The sequence below is a fragment of the Clavelina lepadiformis genome, chromosome 5 (assembly GCF_947623445.1).
Source record: "Clavelina lepadiformis chromosome 5, kaClaLepa1.1, whole genome shotgun sequence".
Lineage (NCBI taxonomy): Eukaryota > Metazoa > Chordata > Ascidiacea > Aplousobranchia > Clavelinidae > Clavelina > Clavelina lepadiformis.
Window position 1 is genome coordinate 22597067 of NC_135244.1, and position 8435 is coordinate 22605501.

The 8435-nt window shown below is 38.1% G+C and overlaps 1 protein-coding gene and 1 long non-coding RNA gene across 2 annotated transcripts in view; both read right to left on the reverse strand.

Moving 5' to 3' along the window:
• LOC143459601 (uncharacterized) overlaps window positions 1-8435 on the reverse strand; it is a 218744-nt gene that overhangs the window by 65701 nt on the left and 144608 nt on the right. The window lies entirely within an intron of this gene.
• LOC143458843 (uncharacterized) lies at window positions 3559-5100 on the reverse strand. The gene is made up of 3 exons (XR_013117714.1): window positions 5080-5100; window positions 4343-4914; window positions 3559-4195 (listed from the first exon to the last, which is right to left on the reverse strand). It is a non-coding gene; the product is annotated as an uncharacterized LOC143458843 (long non-coding RNA).

Consider the following 8435-nt stretch of genomic DNA (forward strand, 5'->3'; position numbering starts at 1 on the left):
AGAAGAATGGCATGGTAATTGTTCCATCTTTGATCTTTGATTTCGGATTTTAGACAAAAGGTTTGACTGCTACCTGTCATGGTGAGCTTAAACCTTTGAATGCCTCACTTTGGACGCTTTCTACTTTGAATAATCATCCTTATTATATTTTACATGGTTATGGTCTATATGGATTCTACAGTACACGTTACACGGCAGTTTTGGAGGAGAAATCGTGCTCGCTCATGTGGTATTTTCTTTGTGCGAAATTTGTAAAAACCCAAATTACTAGAAAATTATGCATGGATAATTGTTGTTGGCTGTGAATTTTTTTTCTATTTATCTCAAGCATCTTCGTATGACGACATAATGCAAGATATGACGCAAGCAGTGTAAAATTAATACTTGGAATTTTTTATTTAGAATTTGTTTGTACCTTCGTTCTGCGGTTCAAATTTTTTTTATCTAATTTGACGTCCGTTGCTAAACGCGCACTATTTCCTGTGTGATGTTTCTATTGCACTTATTTTGTGACAACCTTCGCTTTTCAACAATTTTTAAAATAAACAAACACTTCTCAAACAACTCCTTGTTTTTTGACAAGATTAATTTGGTCAAACCCGCTGTGTGAGCTGGCTACAAGCCACAGCCAAGTTAATTGCATTCAAGGTTGCCATGACGTTGAGTTGCAGAATGGCATCTTGTCTTGTTTGATCTGTTATAAAAGCAGTTTAGTGTCCCATCGCTCTGTGCACAATGCTAAACGCGTTAAAACTAAAATTCGTGCATTTAATCAACTAATTATTCCGCGTAGCGGCATAATACATAAAGTACGAGTACTGCAGAGTGCTTAGATCTGCATGTCCTTGAAGCCTGTAGTTGAGTTGACGAAGATAGACGTGGACAATGGTACACGATTTCATTCATGTCAGAGTGGAAAAATATTCCTCTGTCTGGGTTATCAGTGTGACGCAGCAAAATGTTAATTGAAAGGCTTTTTAAATCGACTCCTTGACACTTAATCTAGAAAGAGAGCAGAACGACAGGTTCAGATTGGCACAGTAGGATCGTGTTGGGCCTACAACAAAGACTTTGAAGGATCGACAAGATCCTTCAACCACTGGGTTGTAGTGGCCTGGGTGGCATTTTTAATACCATTATATCATTCTTGGGAAAGTGTTCGCCAGTTATTTATTGAAGTATTGTTTATTGATAAAACTGCAATTGTCGTTTAATATTTGGAAACTTTCTCTAAATAACTTCATGTGAAAATGCCGTTTAGTACGTTACCAGGTGATTTCATAACATCCTAGTTTTAACTGAATGTAATCTCCATTGCCAACGCTTTATTTTTATCGTTCGCACATTCTGAAATGTTCGTGTATTTTGTGTCGGATATTTCCGCTCACACCGCTCCACGCTGTTATAAGCTCAAACTTCTACGCGAGTAACCGCTCAGACGGAGAGATACAGAATTGTACGAACATACTACGTTAGTCGTGTTAATTACAATTCTTTAGACCTGTTTTAAATGGTGAATACTAAGTTTGTGATTGTGTGTAATATTCGGAACCTGTACAGTTCCTACAATAAAGGACCGTTTCTGATAAACTGTATCTGTAATATCGTAAGAGCTTTCGGCTAGCAAGAGGTTAGAGAATTCTAACCACACGCAACCACGGAGTCAGATCATTAATTCGGCAGGTAAACTAAGTCCAAATAACATAAGTTAAGACTGATAAACAGTGCAACAACCTCTGCAGGGTTATGAGCCCAGCACGCTTCTACTGTGCCACTCTGAAGCTGCTCTATATCAGCTGAGATCGTAAATTGGTTGGTACTCCAAATTTTGGCCGTCACAACAACTTTTACTTTTACTAGTTTAGGCTTATAACGCTACAATTATACAGTTAAAAATATGATTATAGGAGTTGTATGCTACTGTAAATGTAAAAATGTGCAAAAAACTACTTAGAATCCAAGAATTAAAACTGAAGAAGGGATTTCATTACTCAGAAATTTTAGTCGATGCAACAAACATTCTCATAATTTATTGCAACGTTTGAAGTAAAGTAATAAATAAAATCAGACCTACTTCTGATGAATAAAATGCTTTCTACTGTTTTGGCTCTTGTATTCATTCTTCGTACTAGTCGCAACTTTCAAAATTTCCGATCTGTTCCCTACACAATATGTCTGTTTTGACATGACTCCTACGTTACGAAAGGATTGATTGGGGGCAATACAAGAGAAGTCAGAAAAATAGTATCTTTGTCTTTGGCCTATTGAACTGTATAGTGAGACCACTGAACACACAACAGGACCACCACAGAGACCAAAAAAATCCTTGTTTTTTGACATGTTGAAATTAGCTCAATATTATCTTGTATTGTTTAGCGTGTTATCAAAGCATTCTAGTGATAAGAACCCGCCCAGTTTCGCAAGCAAGTGAAACCATCGTTTTCGAAATCTTGGTTCTAGTACAGATCGGTAGGCCTATCGGAATATGAAGAATGGTGAAGTAGAGATCGATATATCAGACAGATAAGGACATGCACAAAAGAAAGAGCGTGAAAAAGATGATCGCCACCAAACTAAAGTTTCTAATCTCAAAATTTATATATTTTGCAATTTTCAAAGAAAGCATTGATTGCCGTCATTTTCCAGTGCTCCCACTTTCCTTTCCGACATTTTCGATCGTCCTTGTTATAGGTGACCCGCAAATTTGACAACACAATTATGGGAATCCCCCAATGTTTTCTTACAAATTGGCGGGAAGCGACGTGACGTAGTTGGTCGTTGTCTCGTGCCTTGGCCCTGGTGGTCAGGGAACGTGTAGTTTAGTTAAAGGCATAATTAGCGGATAGATTTGGAGGGGAATGCTATTTAAAGTGTGGAGAGATTATAGTAGCCTATGTCTTTTTAAGTTAAAATTAGCATATATTTCAATTCACAAACTATCCTAATTGCATTTAGCATATTGGCTAATTCGATAAAAAGCAGCCGATAAAATAGCCTACCGGTATTATAGTCTAAGTGTCTGCCGATGTAGGCCGGACTGCGGAGTAGCCTAGGTCTCTGGAAGTTTACGCCGAGATCTCGGGGTTGCAGACGAAAAATTTCCTTGTGCAGGTATAGGCCTACCAGAAAACGACGAAAAAAGTATGCTTAGTGTCTCCGCTTTTTCGAGACATCGCTCTTCTTTTGGTGAGCAATATCGTTTCGGCTGAAAAATCTCGATGTAATTTGCGGCAAGTTGTGACTGCTTGATTTGCGATGCCGAATTTTTCCTTAAGTTTCAATTGTCTTTTCACAAGTCCTAAATGTATTCACACCAGATCAAAAGTTTTTGCATGAAGGCTCTTGATTTGACCAACTGGAAATAGGCTAGGTGATTGATGACCTCGTTAAGCCACTAGTCCAAATAACAAAGTTTGTTATGTATGGGTGAGAAATTCTTCGCCCAATAAGAGCTATTATATGTGCAATTAATTTAATCCTTCGCCCACTTTTCAATCGGACCACCAGTTGCCCGGAAAAAACCAACTTGTTTTATTCCAGGTGCACGCTACAGAAACTTGCCAATGAATGGAATTTAATATATAATGTTAGTTCAGTTGGCTGTCACTACTTTATACCATTATGAAGTTGTTTAGCAGAATCATAACTATAATTGTATGTTGCCCAAACTTTCTGCATTTGTAATGAGAAATGAATTATTGTGAAGATCTTCATTGGCCTATTTTATTGTTAGGATGACTAGATGTCATTTACATAGTTGTCTGAGATACTTAGAACAACTCGGACAAAAATAGCTATAATAAAATATAGTTAAATTCATCAGCTTCTGGTAACTATTGCAATATATGTAACAAAGCTAACGATATTTGTCAAAACAACTTTGTATTATCCAGGATTTCTGTGTTTTCTGCATATAATTATCTTCATATATTGCATTGAATTAGAAAAGGAGCATTGGTTTCATTCATGCTCTGGAATTGTCCATCGTGGAAAATTTCTTTGGGCTGGTTATCTCATCACCAATGGATCTGTTACCTTGTTTGCAGAGGGCATTGTTTGTGAATGCAAAGCTCAGAAAAAGCAAAGAGTTATCCTTCCAGTGTTTGGATTTAGGTCGACATAACCTTTGACGTTGCATGAGTCCAAGCCAATAAATGACACTTTTATAATCCAGTGCTAAGATGGTGCATTGGTGCTGAAACATAATGACAACGCAACGAATATTACAAACTCTTACAAGAATAACTGCTTCAAATCAACCTTTTTGTAGAAGTAAAGTGACAGACATGAAGGAAAGTTACGCAGTAACTCACTGCAATTTCTCGTTGACATCCATACCAACCTTTCTTGCTCATCCAACTCCAATCTCAATACAGTGGTTACTCGGTTTATGTTGACGAAGACGCAACAAGGCCCAATTAGAGAACAAAATGGATATAATGGTTCTTTGATTCTTTATCGTCTGTGGGGTCAGACTATCCTTCTGTTTGGGAAGTGCTCACAATTGCACATGATCCTGCCAGACACCGTGTCCTCTTGAGCCTCATTGTAGTCAAGTTTGTTGGGAAAAATCAAGAAGTTTGAAGCCAACATAGATGGACCCCTTTCAAAATTCTTCTGCATTTTTTATTCCAAACTATTTTAGTTGCTGTTGCTCACAAGTGCACAGTGCAGTATCGGGCCGTGTTCTTATGAACCAGCTAACTGACAATAATAAGACGTCATAATAACAACGACACTTACCTTTGTTGAATGCTCTTGAGTTACAGAAGCTTTTGGTATCTCACCTTGCAGAGGCTGTCTTCCCAGCCATTGTTGGCATCAAACCAGTGAAGACACTGCAAGGCCCAAGCAGAGAAAACGATCAATGTGATGGTTCCATAAGAGTAGTAGCAGTCCATTGGTAGGAGGGAGCTGAAATTTAATGACAATATTTCAAGAACAATAGAGACTGAGAATAATATCTACTCCACAGTTACCTTTCTGCAGAACAAAAGTGAAAGACAGTATGATGTATGTAACTCATTGTAACTCATGCACAGTAACTCACTGCAAATTATCACAGACGCTCATACCAACCTTCCTTGTCAAACTCCTTTCTAGCCATGGTGGTTACTTGGCCTACAATGGTCAGGAACATTTTAACCTTTTTAACTCTGCCTTCTTTTAAGAATCTTCGCGTACAAACAACTTTACTTCTTGCATTGTTTCGATCTTTTAACAATTATATGATCAATAGCTTGCTGTCGGGCAAACTTTCTTTTGCTTAGTGCAACTAGATGTCTATTTTGTGGTTGTAAAATGGGAAGTCCCACAAGCAAAATTGAAGTTTCAGCAGTTTTCGAGATTTGATGATTTATAGTAAGACCAAATATGGTTGGACAAAGAAGTGGGAGTTTGCCGAAAGGAGAAGTCTGGCGTATCCTACAAACTTTTAATTGGGGATCCATGTATGTAGGCTATTGTTCGGTCCGCCATGGTAGAAAGTGTGGCAGATGCACGCAGGAGATTCGTCAACGTGCATTCGTCAAAATTTCACTCATCATACCCATTGATTATAATTTAAAAAAGAAAATCGCGTTGTTTCAACGCCAATTTACAATAATTAAACAAAGAATTGCGGCTTCGGCTCATACCATGAAGCCAAAATTAGTGTTTGCACACACGGTTTCCCTTCGACGACTGAGGTACTTTCCAGTCAGACACATTGATGATACTCTTGCGTGCAGGTGCCAGACTCTCCACTATGGTTTGGGGGAAGCACCATCATAAAGTCTATTCTGATATTGTTGTCTACTGACATGACAAATGCCTTTATGACTATGTGTGAAAATATTATGGCAACATTAAGTAAAGTAATAATAACTTATAATGGATGGCTTTATTAACATAACAAACAATCACTTAAAGTATAATTGTCGTACGTTCAACGCAAGTCTTTCACCTCTTCATAATATAAAACTTGGGTCTAGTACACAAAAAGATGACGTCACAATCTGAGTATCCGGGGTCTAGTATACAAAGGCATCCTGTAGTTGTGGACTTGTATACTAGACCCTAATACTTTTGGTTCCACAAACACCCTTTCCACTTGTATATACACTAATACACCTACTAAATTTAAAATTTATCTTCCACCAATACCTTGTCAACACACTGATGTCGATTCTTTCCATTTCTGAGCACATGCTAAAGTTTTCTCGTGACTTCAATCGCAACCTGCTGTTTTTGAGTAAAACCCTGCAATCGATGACGTCATGCAGTTGCTGATTATAGTATTTTAAAGTGGCAGGGACATAATCAGAAGAACGGCTGTTATTGTTGCACAGCAGCCTGCTGTTTTCAACAGAAACCTGTTATTGTCTGCTACTCAGTTATTGACAGGCGGTAGTCCATGACGTCATCAACAGCAGACCATGATTGTGCCCTGTTTATTGTTGAATTTGATTGTAACACCCTGCTGTTGGTTGCTGCTTTGTAATTGGCAGACTGCTGTTGGTGACGCAGGCAGATAAACGTACAGCATGAACGTTCATGTAGCCGTTTCATTTACGTTAACGTGAATTTTCCAGCTTGCAAGCAAATGATTTGTGTATGTGGTGTAAATGTAACGTCATCATTGATAAGCAAACTCGTGCGTGCAGGTACCAGATTCTCCACTAATGTTTGGAGGAAACACCATTATAAGGTCTATTCTGATTTTGCTGTCTACTGACATGGCAAATACCTTTATGGCTATGTGTGAAAATATTATGGCAGCAATAAGTAAAGTAATAATACGTCATAATGGATAACTTTAATAACATAACAAAGAATAACTTAAAGTATAACCATATTGTAAGTACAACACAAGTCATTCATCTCTTCATGATATAAAACTTGGGTCTAGTAAACAACCAGACTACGTCACAATTTGAGTAGTTTGGGTCTAGTATACAAAGTCATGCAGTTGTTGATTACAGTATTTTAAAGAGGCAGGGACGTAATCAGAAGAACGGCTGTTATTGTTGCACAGCAACCTGCTGTTTTCAACAGAAACCGGTTATTGTTGGCTGCTCTGTGTTGATTTGATTGTCACACCCTGCTGTTGGTTGCTGCTCTGTGATTGGCAGGCTGCTGTTTTTGACGCAGGCAGATAAACGTACAGTATGAAAGTCATGAAGCCGTTTCATTTATGTTAACATGAATTTTCCAGCCTGTGGTGCAAATGTAACGCAATCGTTGATAAGCAAACATAAATTGACATAAAAATGATACAAGTTAATTTAATGTCTATGGATGGCCTGTAGAGAAGGAGTTTCTGTTCTGGTAATTCCCCATATTGTACAGCAATAAAATATGCCATCATTTCGTGCGGTCTCATTTTGTTTATAACGTCACCAACTCTCTTCAAACCGCTTCAGCGGGCAACTAGCCAAGCGAGAACCTCCCCTCTGCCAGTGGAAACAAAACCAACAAACTTAAATTTTCGAGTACACTGCACAGCTCTTAGTGTTTCCAATAAAAATAACAATTTATTAGGCAATTTTTATGCCGTTCACGTAAGTTAACCCTACGCCTGTTCCCCGAATGGAAAGCTTATATTTTAGCACTGTTTATCCGCACCATAGTCACGGCCACTGTCAAGTTACAACTGTTAAAAAGAAAAAAGTTAAAAGTTAAAACTCTAATTAATTATTTTCCGCCACAACTAGTCCTTGTTTGAATAAATGGAATTGATTCTATTCCACATTCGCTTTCCTGCTCGTCCGGGTCACTGCCACTGTCAAGTTACAACTGTCAACATATAAAACTAAAGAGTATTTGACTGCGTTTGCAATCTCTGTATGCGCGTGTTTCTTTTCTTGTGATATGATTTTATGACGCCACGTCAGAAAAGCTTAAGCTGATATTTACTCCAGTAGCGTAACGATATTCGCTCCTTCGCCAAGTGTTAAAGCAACAGATCAGCCGTCAGTGAAAACCAAGAAATCCACGGCGCGCGAAGAGAAAAAAAGAAACAAAAACGAGAACAAAGGAAGGAGGGAGTGAAAAACTCTTGTACCGAAACTAGGATGAAAAAGTGAAGTGAAACGACTTTGTACTGATATCATTGATAAAATCACAAGATACAATCATGGTGAGGAGATGAGGCCACCTTCATGGATGAGTGGACCTTTGAGTTTTATATACCATTGAATACAGTAAACTTTGTATTTGTGGTACCTTTTAAACTAGTAGCGGTAACGGAGCCGGTACAATAAGTTCGAAATATTTGTTTGACGATTTGATAAACCCATAAAACATTTAGAGATCTAATATAAAGCAAACGATTGCCTTTATAAGTGAAATTGTTTGTTTGTTTTAAGATCTATAGCTCCGGCCAGAGAGTTAAATTATTTTCCGCCCTGACCGCGATGTGCGATGTTTATGTTCCTTATGTAATGAATCTGTGG